The sequence below is a fragment of the Balaenoptera borealis genome (assembly GCF_965194805.1).
Source record: "Balaenoptera borealis genome assembly, chromosome: 17".
Classification (NCBI taxonomy): Eukaryota; Metazoa; Chordata; class Mammalia; order Artiodactyla; family Balaenopteridae; genus Balaenoptera; species Balaenoptera borealis.
In genome coordinates, this window is record NC_138876.1 from 80,991,639 (window position 1) to 81,004,687 (window position 13,049).

A 13,049-nucleotide genomic window follows, 5' to 3' on the forward strand; every position below is an offset into this window, starting at 1 on the left:
TTCTGGGAAGACACGCGTCCGTCCGAGGCTGTGGTTACGCTGTGCGGGGCAGTGTGGAGGGGATGGATGTAGGGGGGCAGCAAAGCCCCGGCGCCTCCTTCCCGTGCCAGCAGCTGCCCCTGGCTCTAGGCACCGGTGTGTCTGTGCTCTCAGAGCTGGGGATGCCGGCTTCGTTGCCAAGTTCGACACTCACACCGCGGCGTTTCTCTGGGGCTGGCTTCAGGGCTGTGCATCCTCAGTTCTTTCCCAAAGGATTCCAGGTACCCAGGGACACTCCGTCAAGGCAGTGGCTGTGACGTGGGAGCAGTTGTGTCACCACCTCTCCTCGGACCCTTGTATTTCTCTCTGGGGTTTCTCTGGAAACACAGTGGCCTGGAAAACATTGACTGCAGCTACTAGGGATAGGAGGGCCGAACGTCAGGCATAATCACAGGAGTTTGGAAGAGAAGACGTGGAGGGGCGGGATTGTTTTTGTTGAAGATCATTGAGTTAGAAAGGAAAAATCAATTGATGTGACATGCATAAGAGGAAATAAAGTTAGTTTTTAAAGGTGGCACATTAAATGCCTAACCAATATGATTTAAAAATAGACGACAGGGAATAGGATGTTGTATCAATAAGTAGAACAAATACTACGGTAAAAATAGTATCTTTCATTAAATGTAGAAGGGGTGGTGAAAACAGAAAGATTTGGAGAAAGAGGATAGAATTGGTCTCGGGAAAGTAGAAAAACACACACAAAGTGGTGAGAAAGGGACAGGAGTAGAGTGTCCCAAAGGAGGAAAGAAGGAAAGGGGGCCACTCTAGTAAGAATTAGTTAATTCACTGTAAGATTTAAACCAGTTGTTCACCGGGACTGTGGGCTTCAGGTTGCTCTCACTTCTTAACTAAAGCACGTTGCCTTTTGTAGGTTAACTTTTCTTACAGATACTGAATCCCTCCCAACCCTAAATTTTGGAATAGACATTAAACACACAAAGTCTTCAGGGGCCGGGTAGGAAATGTAAGTGAATTAAGCTGCCTGCAAGTAAAAAACAAAGCTAAACAAAATACATCCAATTGCCAGAAACTAATCACGTTTTCTTTATTTTCCTGAACTGTGATTTATACATAAGCCCAAACATATATGCATACACACACACACACACACACACACACACACACACACGCACACGTATGATGTTTGTTGCTTGTTTGGTTAAGAACTGGAAATCGGACCTGTTTCTTCTACAGCAAGAGCTCGGTGTCGGGCCTTGCGTTCTGCATGGTGATGTGAGTACAGAATTTGGCTTTGACTTCTTTACCTGGCAGACAGATTTAGATTAATTAACATTCAGTGTTTGCAGAGGCAGATCCTTACACGTACAGAGCCTTTGAATACTAATTTTTACTATAGGGGGACTAGTCCTGAGAGAGTTGAAAAATTCTGGTATTTCAATGTCACCATATTTGCACTTTACTATTTTACTAAAGTTTGGCAATTTCCACTTCATACCTTTTTTTCACTGTTTCCATATGACTTGAGAAAGGAAAAATTGACCTATTGGTTCAATAATTCTAGGTAAGAACTTATTAAATTCACAAAATGATGCACATTTGTTACAATCCATAGCAGCTTTACTTTTTGGTGTTTTAGTCTTAAGAACTAGAGAGTTTTCAGTTCAATGTAATAACAGCTTTTTGGTAAACTGTGTCTCCCTCTAGTGATACAAACCACTATTCTTTTAAAAATACAGTAAAAGTTGGATCCTCTGAAAGAAATATGTGCTTCAATCCAGAAAAAAAGCATATTATTAAAAAAAATAAAGTTAACACACCTGGAGTTTACTTGACTGCTGTAGCAAGAGGTTTGGAGACATTTTTTTTGGCTGCGTTGGGTCTTCGTTGCTGCGCGCGGGCTTTCTCTAGTTGCAGCGAGCGGGGGCTGCTCTTCGTTGCGGTGCGCGGGCTTCTCATCGCGGTGGCTTCTCTTGTTGCGGAGCACAGGCTCTAGGTGCGCGGGCTTCAGTAGTTGTGGCTCGCGGGCTCAGTAGTTGTGGCTCGCGGGCTTAGTTGCTCCGTGGCATGTGGGATCTTCCCAGACCAGGGCTCGAACCTGTGTCCCCCGCGTTGGCAGGTGGATTCTTAACCACTGTGCCACCAGGGAAGTCCCAAGAGGTTTGGAGACTTTTATTTTCATGATGGTTTTGAGGTAGGTGTTCTTTCTATAGGATTATGGTCACTTTAGAAAAGTTGTTATAAAGCACAGTTTTCCTACTGTATGTGGTTTTATTAAATAAAAGGACTTAGGCAAATTACATACTAATTGCTACAGTGGAAAGAGGGAAGTCCAGTAGCTCCCCAGACCCCAAAGGATGGGAAGACCCCACAGTTTACTCGTGGCTCATCACGGTGTGTAATAATTACGGAGGCAAATCCCATCCCTTCGTTCCTTCCTTCCTTCCTTCATCCCTCGAACCTCTCCAGAGCACTATGAGCTCGGCACTGAAGACACTTCGGTGAATAAGCCACAATGACTGCTTCCAATGTATTGTCACACCAAAATCATTGTCTCAAAAAGCATTTGAGAAAATTTCATACATTATTCCAGCATTTGAATGTTTTTGTCCAGAGTGTTTTTTTGGGGGATGGGAACATGCACCTTAGCTCAGGACAGGCAAGCTCAGAAGTAAAGGGGCATCTGCACAAAGGAGAGCTTCCCAGGAAGGACAACCCCCTACAGACAAACCAGGAGGGATGTGCAGGCTCTGGATGCTTCTAGATCCCACACGGTGCAGAAACACCAGGTCTAAACGTGAAAGAAGATGGTTTCTGAAGGGAAAGTAACAATCCCCCTGGCCTCCAGATCCAACTTCAGACACTCCCCTCCACCTGCCGGAAGTGAGCCCGGTGATGGGGGCCGGGTGGGGAGGAGGGTAAGACACCCCCTGCCTGCGCTATTAAGTGGCTGCCCGAGGGCTGAGCCCAGGCCATCCCGTCCAGGCCCAGATTTCACCGTCAGACCCCACCAGGAATTGTCCAACACCCGCCAAAGCCGTGCTCCTCAATTTATGTGCAAAATCCCCGGGGCCTTTGTTAAAATGCAGATTCCTGGGCCCTGGACCAACTTGTTGAACCAAAATCTACTGGGAGTCGGAGATTGGGGCGGAATCGACATTTTTCACAAGAAATTTGCAGGAACTTTTATGGCCAGGAAAATTGGAGGATGACTAGAATTATTCTGTAAAATTGAACTCTTGCTTCCTTCTGTCCCTGATTCCAGCGTTTAACGGGCTTCATTATCTCAGGGCGGGGCTTTTTGGGGGGAATTTATTCGTTTATTTAACCAATCCCCACCAAGTAATATTGCTAGGTTCTGTGGGTTTACATGGATAAATCAGATGCAGAACTTCTCTTCAAAGACCCTATGACAGTATGTTGATACAGTGAGGTTTTAAAACGTTCTTTCAAACGAGAAGTATCGGTGCCTCATTCTATTTTTAAAGGTTCTATTTTCCTTACGTGTGAATGCCTCGCTTATTTCCTGTTCAGGAATGGCTGTATAAATCACGTATTTTAGTTAACTCTCTTAATTTTCTGGAGGGAAGATGAATAACACGCATTATTATCTACAAATAATGGAACCTATGTTTTTGAGAGAGAATAGTAAAAAAAAAAAAAAAAATGTGTACCAGCTGCTGTTCTCACTCACGACTTTATGTGGCCCTTGGGTCTGTGTGAATGTACTTAAGCGTACAGGTGCACGCGTTTGTGATCTAGGAAAAACGCTAACCCTATCATTAAAACAGTTCTTTAAAAAACCACATCGTTCTTTTCACCATGAGCAAAAATAATTTCACTAGTTCCTAACAGTCTCCTTCCAAAAATTTGCCCAGAGGCACGAGGCTGCCTTCGGCTCTGCATCCCTGGATTCCTGGTTGGAGGTGGTCCTGGGACGCGGAAGCACAGGGCGGTGCTGGGCCTCGCACGCGAGGCGGACCCGATCAGACCAGTCCTGGCTGATGCCTTTGCCACGGGTCCCGTGCCGAGTGCCCCGGGCTTCCAGGGCCTTTTCCAGGATCTCGCAGCTCCATGGAGACCCCCTCCCGTTCGCCCTCCCCTGTCTTCCCTCTGCAGCGAGGACGAAGTTAAATGCACGAGGAGACATCAGCCAGCATCCGTGACCTGGGGCGGACGGGCGTGAGGCTTAGGAGCTGAGGCTCTTGAGGCGTAATTCTTCCCGCTTTACCGAGTGCTGGTGGGGAGCGGGGCCGAGGAAGCCCTTTTCCTGAGCCCACGTGGACCGGGACACGGGCGAGCCCCGCTGGAGCGCAGAGCGTGTGCGCAGGAGGACCGTGGTGGGCACGTGGCCTGGAGCCCACGAACACGCTTTGTTTTGAGTCAGGCTAATCGTTAGGGCTTGCTTGGTTTGGGCGTCGGTGTTTGGATTTTCTGCTTCAGTTGAGAGGGGGTCCGTTAGTCGGATACGTCGCTCAGCTGACTCCGCTCACCTGGCTAGTTGGTGGCAAAGGGCCCAGGACGCCCCTCGGAGCGGGTGGTGAGGCTTTCTCATCGCACCCGAGTCAGGGGGCAGGAGCTCTGGGCTGTCAACTGCTTTCAAAGGCAACGTGAATGATCTGAGCTACGACACATAAGTAAGACAGACGGAGAACCAAAGTAAAAAGCCTTTTCTAGCAATGCTTCTCCATCAGCTTAAACTATCTACGGGTTTTGACTATAATTCAAAATATTACATATTTGCTTTACATGTGTTGGCCATATTTTTAAGATCTTGAATGAAAATCTTAATCCATCACCAGGATGACTGAATTAGTCTTTTAAAAAAACTTCATTAACAAGAGATCTTACGAAAAAGGAAAGAAAAACAGCCATTTTTGAAAATTTTAATGCATTTTAAAAAATTAAAATGGTGTGGTAGACTGGGGACAGGGGGGACTCCTCTCTGGGAGCAAAAGGCAGAAATTCACAAAATGCAGGAAGGGAAGGGGAAGGCCCAGCCCAGGTTTCTACACAGGAGTTTGTGATCTTGTGTTACTGATAAATCACATGTGTAACTTCCCCTGGAAACATTCCCTGAGGTCCGTGGTTCTGTACTTGTAGGGAACACTTAGCGAGAACTTGGAACAGACGTACAGGTGAGGCAACCCGGCCTCCGAAGCCAGGAGACCCCGCGCTGCCACGAGTCCAGCCTTTGCTCTTGACCTCGCTGCCACCCCTGCCGCCCGCTGTGCCCGGACTTTCACCTGCTCCCCCAAGCTCCTCTTGTCAGGGCCAGCCCTGCCCTGGCGGCTTCTGACTGCTCTCCGCCAGCTCAGCTTAAGCGTCCGTTCTCCGGGGAGGCCTTTCCCGCTTGCCCGGAACCAGGCGGAATCCCCTCGCTGATCCATCCACAGCACCTTCCGCTTCTCTTTTCCAAATTCACCTCCACGTCCTACTTGTTCCATTTCTGCTGTGGCCACTGGGCTGCAAGCTCAGAGTGGTGGAACTCGTCCTTCTCACCAGGGAGTTACCAGAACCCTCCGCGTCGCCTGGCACACAGGACACGCTGTGTAAACACTGGGTTATCGACTGACTGATGCCCCACAAAACCCACCCGTTGGTAGCCAGGCTACCTCGGACTCAGCGCTGTTTTTGAGCAGCCCCACTAGATCCGTTAGTTCGACGCATGCTAAACCTGAAATCGGTATTTGGTTCTGGGCTGTTCTAGAAGGAGCCCGAATAAGCGCGGTCTTGGAGTTCACGAGCTCGAGGGCTCTTTGCCGGGGGGAGGATTTAGAGCGCCTGCAGGGTGAGCGAGAGGTGGCACACGCTGGACTCCAGGCGCCACACCCTGTAATCTTAATGTTCGTAATCCAACAAATGTCTAGACTCATTTACTGGGTAGCAGGCACTTTACACGAATTAATTCGATTCCCATGACAAAGCTACGTGGGAAGTGGGGATTTATCACTCGGGGAAGCCGAGGCTGGGGGGCCGTTGCAGGGCCCATGGGGAGCCAACAGGGCTGCGGTCAGGCCCAGAGTCACGCTCTCAAGAGTGCAGCCGGAGCCCCGCTCATCACAGCCACCTGGATCTTGCAGGTTTTGGGGTCACACTTCGGCATTAAAGGAAAGGCTCTACTGCCATAAAAACTTAAAAATTGGGACCTCCCTGGTGGTCCAGTGGTTGAGACTCAGTGCTTCCGAGGCTGGGGGTGTGGGTTCCATCCCTGGCTGGGTGACTAAGATCCCACGTGCCATACCGGACAGCCAAAAAACACACAAAACCTTAAAGACTGCCAGTGACAGTAATCCCTGACGCCTAAGGTCTTCTCAAGCCGCTGCAGCACAGTGGGCTTTTATTTTAGTGTCCTGGCCCTGGTCCGAGTTCCCCTCCGGTGTTGGTATGGTCTGTGCGGAGGTGCCGCGCTGCACGGAGTTGGAAGCAGGTCTGGCCTGAAGAGGAAGGAAGACGGTGGGCTGGACACCGTTGTCTCTGGTTTGGGAGACCCCTGAGTCCTCCCCACCTCACTGCAAGGGAGGTGAGCCTGCACTGGGAGAGGTCCTGGGTTTTGCGAGCCAGCAGAGGGCCTGAGAAAGGGGTTCCCTCCTAAGTCCCCTCCTCCCCCGCGGGTCTTCTCCCAAACATCTAAGAGCAGATACCGCCCAGGGCCACACTTCTCTCTGACACAGGCTGACCCTGAAGAGGACACGCGTGTGGACAAGTGTGGCCCCTTGTAAGCTGTGACACCAGCGCTGAAGCAGGCCAGTCCTGCTTTCACCAGCCTTCCTCCCATGTGCCCTAACTTTCTCAAGGTCGACGGCATTTGCGGGGGATTCGTTAGGAAACAGCTGCACTTTCTGGATGCATCGAGGCAAACTCGCTTCCCCGCGCAGAGTTTGGTTTCACAGAGGGAGGCGGGAAGTTAGGAGGCTTTTTGAAAGATTTAAGGCATCACATTGCACATATAAAACGGTGATGAAACAATAACGCTTTCACAACATTGTAGAGCGGCCCTAATCACTTTTTCTGACCCGTTGTGTTTTAAAAATATTTACTTTGCGCACAGCACAGCCCGTAGGCTACGTGCTGAGCAGTGGCCGTGGGGTTGATGGTAAATAGTCAGGCGGGTTGGGGGGGGGTGTCTCGGTCTCGTGCTCGGCGCCGGCATCGGGGCGCATCGCGGTCTGCCCGCAGGGGCTGCGCCACAGGGGATGCGCCCACAGAGGCGTGCGGCCCCGCGCTCCGTTCCAACACCATCTTCTTCCCTTTGCAGCTTCCCACTTCCCATCTGTGCCCACCCACTGGTTTCTCAAAGAATAATTTAAAAAAACTGGCACATGGTTCAGGGAAAAAGAATCGGAAGCGGTGGGCTCCCTGGTCCTGGGTTCATGGTGTCGGAGACATGCGGCCACAGGCCCGGCCGGCTTCCCCTCCTCGAGGCTGTGACCCAGCCTGACCCACCCGGCCTGTGCGCTGTTGCCGACCGTGGACACCGGAGCGCTGGTTGTACCCTGCAAGTTGCCAGGAGAGCGTTTTCTTTTTCCTTTCGTCTTTGCCAGTGCTGCCTGCAGACTCCAAAAGGCATCTTCAGAAAGCTGATAATTAGAGCGATGGGATCCGAGCATGAGTAATCACTCCCTATTTTGCTTGGGTGCAGTCCTTCGGAGAGAATGACGTCTTGCCAATAATTATTAGGTTATCACCTCGTCATATTACTCCTTCTGGAGCCTCAATTTGAGATTAAACGTTAGGCCAACCTTTGCCGCTCAATCCTCCGATTCAAATAAATGTCGTATTCCAGAAAGAAAAAGAACCAACAAAACTAGAAACCCTAAGAAGCAGTTATTTCTGAATAGAGCACAGCTATATGACGGTTATAAGGATAGTGTAAAAAAATGAGTACTTAGTAAAATGGCACTTGTATCCGTTAATGAACACTTGGAAGCAGCCAGGAGTTCACATCTTCACAGCACCGTTTGTGGAAGGATGTCTGGACTCTGCCATCTTGCTAGAATGCTCTTGTGAGTGGACCTGTGTGGTCTGTAGATGGAGTACTGCAAATTCAGCTTCCTCAGAGCACAGAGCCCTAAACCCTAGGTGCTGGTGATATCGTGCTTTGTCCGTGTGCTTTGGAAGTGGGGGGAGAGTTGATGGACAAACAACTGGGATTTGCCTCTGGACTGACAGACAGGTCTCTTTATTTGGGCCTTTGTCTCAAAGGAGACAAAGAGGCGAGAGCCAGGGAAGAGCTCAGAACCAGCAGACTCCCGGGGTTGCCTTCAGGAAGGAGGCCCTAATGGGTGCTTCTCCCCAAAGATGGTGTCCCCGGACGTGGCCCCAGGGGAGATTCCTCGGCTTTTTTGGTGAAGTGTACCTAGTTCTGGGCCTGGAAGTTAGCTCCTGTGTGCAAAGACACAGGAAAGCGGACAGTGTGAAGGGGATTCCTTAAGGAATGGATGGAAGGTTTTCAGTACCAAAGGGAATGAATAATGAGTGTTTCCCTGGCCCCAAAGGTGGGTATTGGAATGCCCGTATCTTTGACACCCCTTACCCCCCAGGGCGCACACACCACCCATTCTCAATTTGAGGAAGGGTCTTTGCCTTAGCTGTTCCCGAAATTTCTTGGGCAACAGCCGTTTTTGTTCTGGATCCACATTCCATAAAGGAAGAACCCCACCTCTCCAAATAGGCTCCCGGATGACACATCTTCCCTTCAGAAAGGAAAAAAAGAGTTCAAAATTATGTGTAGGGAAAACCTTCCCATGTGAAAATCTGCAGCAGTAGAAGTTGGCCTTTGTTGGAGTTTGTTTTGGGTAAGCAGCAAGCATATTTCCCCGGGTTGGTTCGGCAATAACATTCGGAGATGTTGTGTCCAGTTGTCTCGTGAGGGATGAATGGCATATTGTGAATTCCAAAACTGAGTCTGCATCTGCTGTACCCAGACCTGCTCCGTTTGGGAAGCTCGCAAATAGGCTGGCCTTTTTTTTTTTTTTTCTTCCCCCGAGTTTCTCTTTTGGCCAAAGAGAAATTGCTTCTATGCCACTCAAAATGCTCAAACTTCTCTGCAACCCAGAAGAGAACGTAGCAGGGAAGGCCCTTCTCAAGAATTCATCAGCACAGGGGGTGGCATGAAGGTAGATGAACAGGGAGGTCACAGAAAGTTCTGGTGTCATTTCCCACCCCCCCCGGAAACAAAGAATTGATGTGGATCTAGAAAAAGCAGCTCACAAGAGAAATTGCTGGTGGGTTTTCTGATGTGCCTTGAGCTTCTCAGGTGAGCTTGCCGAGGTGCTCTTTCATTGGTCTTCTTGGGATTACTGACAATCAAAACTTGCACAAAACTCAGCTCGGGCCTTCTGTATGTGGAATAACGCTCTAGGTATGTGAGGTTCTCTGAAAGTGATGGAGCAGAGAGAGGTAGCATCTGGGGCGAGTACAGAAAGGAAAAAAAAATTATTAGTAAGAATGTCTTAGAGGTGATCAAAAGGTTTGTGAGAAACTAGATGCATCTAGATTACTCTAGAAAGACCAAGATGAACAGGAAGGCTTCAAGTGAAACAACCAGCTAAGAACAGGTGGGGCAGATAGTTGGTTATCACGGGCCAGGTGCTGCGTTAGCCTCTGGGGAAACCTCAAGGAACATAAAATACAGTGTCCCCGATTCCTGGAGCTTCTGGTCTGGCAGAGGAGTTTATCATGCGTCACTTAAGTAATTGGTGTGTTGAAAAAACACAATCCTTGATGGAAGCAAAATACAAGGTGCACTTTTCCCCACTGTTGTCAACTTTGTTCACTGGGACCAACATCCTTGACCCCTGGGTGAAAAGTGGCAGCTCCCCCAGCTCTACTGCTTGCTCTCAGGTGATACAAAAGCTCCTCCTGGCCACTGTGAGTCACAGAAATATTCTCAGTTCAGCCCTTGAAACGTCGGGTCCCATGCACAGGCCAGATGCTGGCCTTGTCTTAGCTTTACTTCGTCCCACCCTCCTCCTGGGGCCTGTCTGCTTGCAGCCGGGCTGGGGAGTCCTGCTGTCTCACGTCTGCGCCTTCCCCATTTCACTGCCCCCGCCACAGCTGTAGTGTGTGTGTGCGCGCGCGCGTGTGTGTGCCCGCGTGTGTGTGTGTGAGGCCTCAGAGGTCAGAGCCCCAGCCCTTTCTCCGCCGGCCGGCTGGTGTCCCGGGTCCTGCCCTGGCAGACGGTTTGAGCCAACCCTCTCTCCGTGGACTTTCTAAAGCACCGAGTCTTTGGAAGTTCCAGGCGGCAAGGGTCCTCATTCTCCGGGTCTCCTTGAGGCCCGGGGGGATGCCTCCCACTTCCTAGGTCCCCCCGGACGGACGTGCCTTCCTCAGCCGTGCCTATCCCGTGGCCGCCCTCCAGCCTCTGCCTGTCCGGGCCTCCCCCGCCCTCCGGGGGGCCCGTTGGGCAGATTTCTCCTGCCGGCCCCAGGGACGCACACCTCTGGGCCTGGGAACGCTCATTCGCGCTCCGCCCACCCCAGGCGGGCGCGGCCCCAGCAGCCAGCATCCCTGCGCTCTGCGCTCTTGCTCAGCCTCCAGAGCTGTCTGCGGCTCCTGTGCGGTCCCGGACGGGTTCTGGGGGCTCCGCAGGGCCGCCTCCCCAGCGAGCGCAGGGGGCGTGCAGAGGCGCCCTCGCCGGGGCCGGGGGTTGGAAGGCAGGGGGCCCACTACGCTGCGCGGGGCGCGCCCGGAGTCTGTCCCCGGCCTCCCGGTCCCGCTGTCTCTAATCGTTCTTGTATTCCTGGTCCCGGGCGGGGTCCTGAGCCCAGAAGGAGCCCCTGGGGCGCCTGTCCGCGCGGCGGCGGGCGTGCGGGGACCGCTGCGGGGCTCTGGGCGGCGGAGCCTCGGCGGCCAGGCTCCCAGGAACCCCGCGGGCCTCCGGCCCAGGCTCGGCGTGATTGCACCTCGAACCGAACAAAAAGGGCGCCACCACGAGGATCGGGGAACAAAAGGAACGGAAGCGCACGAGGTTTAAACAAGCTGCCCTCAGGCCGCCGCTCAGCGGCAAGGCCGGGCCCCGGACCCAGGCCGCGGGGGCCGGGGGCCGCTGAGCGGGCCGGGCAGGGGGCCGCCCCCGCCGAGTGCGGGGCGGACGAGCGGGGCTCGGGGCCGAGAGGGCGCCTCCCCGGCCCGCGCCCGCGCCCCGCTCACAAGAGGTCCTTGTAGGAGGCGGCGGCCGTACCACGCGGCGCCGGGGCTGCGGCTGCGCTCGGACATGAGCCCGCTTGTTCGCCCGCTCTCCGTGAAAAGAGTTTTGAAATGAGTTCTGAATGGACAGCATTTTCTTTGTGCGCGTGGTAAATAACCCAGAGCAAAGTTAGCAAGTTGCAGCTTCTGCATTCTGACTCCATGGAACTTTTTTGTGGGGAGAAGGGCAGGATGTTTTTCACAGACTGTGACCTCCCTGGAGCACTAGAGGTAAGGAGGAAACGTTACTGAGGCAGTGGTGACTATTTTACATCTTGGAAGACGCAGCTTTTAACAAAGCTACAAGAGGAGAGCAGATTTCTACCTACCACCCCAAACCCATGCCTCACGGAGTTTCCCGAGGTGCTCTTCCCACGGCTTTGGCATTTCTTTAGATCTGATTTAAAAATCAGTGATTCTGTGATGATCATTTTCATGTGCACATTTTTTTTTTCTCCTGTAGAAAGCAATAGCATCTCTGAATGGGGCCGCGTGGAGAAACCCTACGAGAACTAGCATAAGAGCCTTTTGGAATATATCCCGGAAAAGATAGCTCTCTACACATCGGCAGAGATTCTCCAGGTAAAGGTAAGAAAAGAAAATGCTGTGAAAAGTAGATTCAAGTTATTTCATGACGTCACACGGTGTTGAACTTGGGGAGAAACCCACAGAGGCCGATGCAGGATGGATGTGTGGGTGCGGGGTGCTGGGTGCGGGGCTGAGGAGGGTCCTGCTCCTGCCCTTCCCCCTCGCGGGCCTGAGGGCCGGCCTGTAGCCCTGGCCCCCTGTGACGGTGGCGGTCCCCAGGGGCCGTTTCAGAGCACACGTGCACGGGGTAGGGGACCGGAGGGATTGTGGTGTCCGGCAGGCCCGTCTCCTAAAACGTCAGTGGGTTTAACGCTGCCAATGTTACTTGTCTAGTATGGAATTCCTTTTAGGTTTATAGTTGTACTGGGACTGACTCGTTTTCTATTTAGGATTCTTTAAAAATCACTTTTACGGTGCTCAGATGAGAAGTACATCAGTTGCTTACGTATCATAAGCATCAAACCTGAAGGCATGTCTCCTGCTGGAGCTATTTGCTTGTCACTCTGGGGGACCTGCGCCATCCGCACTCTGTATGTTTCTTTGCTGGAGTCCGGGCGCCAAGGAGTCGAACATTACGGAGCTTCCCTGGAGCAATAAGAGCTTTTTTTTAAAATTTTTAATCCCCAGTTAATTTCGGTTGCTAGAAATGAGCAGCATTTAGAACTCGCCAGCGGGTACTTTGAAGTTCACAGGGTCACGTCGCGGTTATTTGGGCTTCTGGATGCATTTCTGAAGCAAAGCATCTGTAACACTGTTACTTGTTGGCAGGTTATATACACATAACATTAGCCCTGTAACAAGATTGTCTTTGCAGCAGGCTTAAAGGTCAAGCTGTTGGTTCTCAGGACTGTGTCGGGTTTTTTGTCTCCTGACGGTGTGTAAAGCAAAGCAGTTAGGACGCAAGTAGAAGTTATCTTGCAGGCGTTGTGATGTGGTCGACTTTGGTTTGGTTTTTGAACAATTGGTGGGATGCATTTGTCCTATACCGCTTGGAGCCTTGATCTTTCTATTTCAGATAAATTGCTTTCAAATTAATTGCAATGACTTCTTTAGGTCAACATAGAATGTAACACAAAAGCAGTGATTCTCCTGTAAGACATGGTGGTGCAGTTGAGGTAAAATGATGACATTCCTCATAAAATCTTCCTCGATTAAATAAGTTCACGGTAACACTGTTTTCTTTACCAACTTTATAACCATTTTTTTTTTTTTTTAGAGGAAAATGTGTCCTCAGTTTGTCATTAGTGTGTTACTTGGGACTGTGTACGTTTTCT

The 13,049-nt window shown here is 51.2% G+C and overlaps 1 protein-coding gene across 3 annotated transcripts in view; it reads left to right on the forward strand.

Annotated features, from left to right (window-relative positions):
• The window catches only part of ST18 (ST18 C2H2C-type zinc finger transcription factor), a 372,885-nt gene that overhangs the window by 114,795 nt on the left and 245,041 nt on the right, over nt 1–13,049 (forward strand). For 2 of the 3 annotated variants that reach the window (XM_082362994.1, XM_082362995.1), the window contains one exon: nt 11,651–11,775. The exons of the other annotated variant lie outside the window; for it this stretch is intronic. The gene's annotated coding sequence lies outside the window, so the exon portion shown is untranslated. The remainder of the gene's footprint in view (nt 1–11,650; nt 11,776–13,049) is intronic. 3 annotated transcript variants of the gene reach the window in all.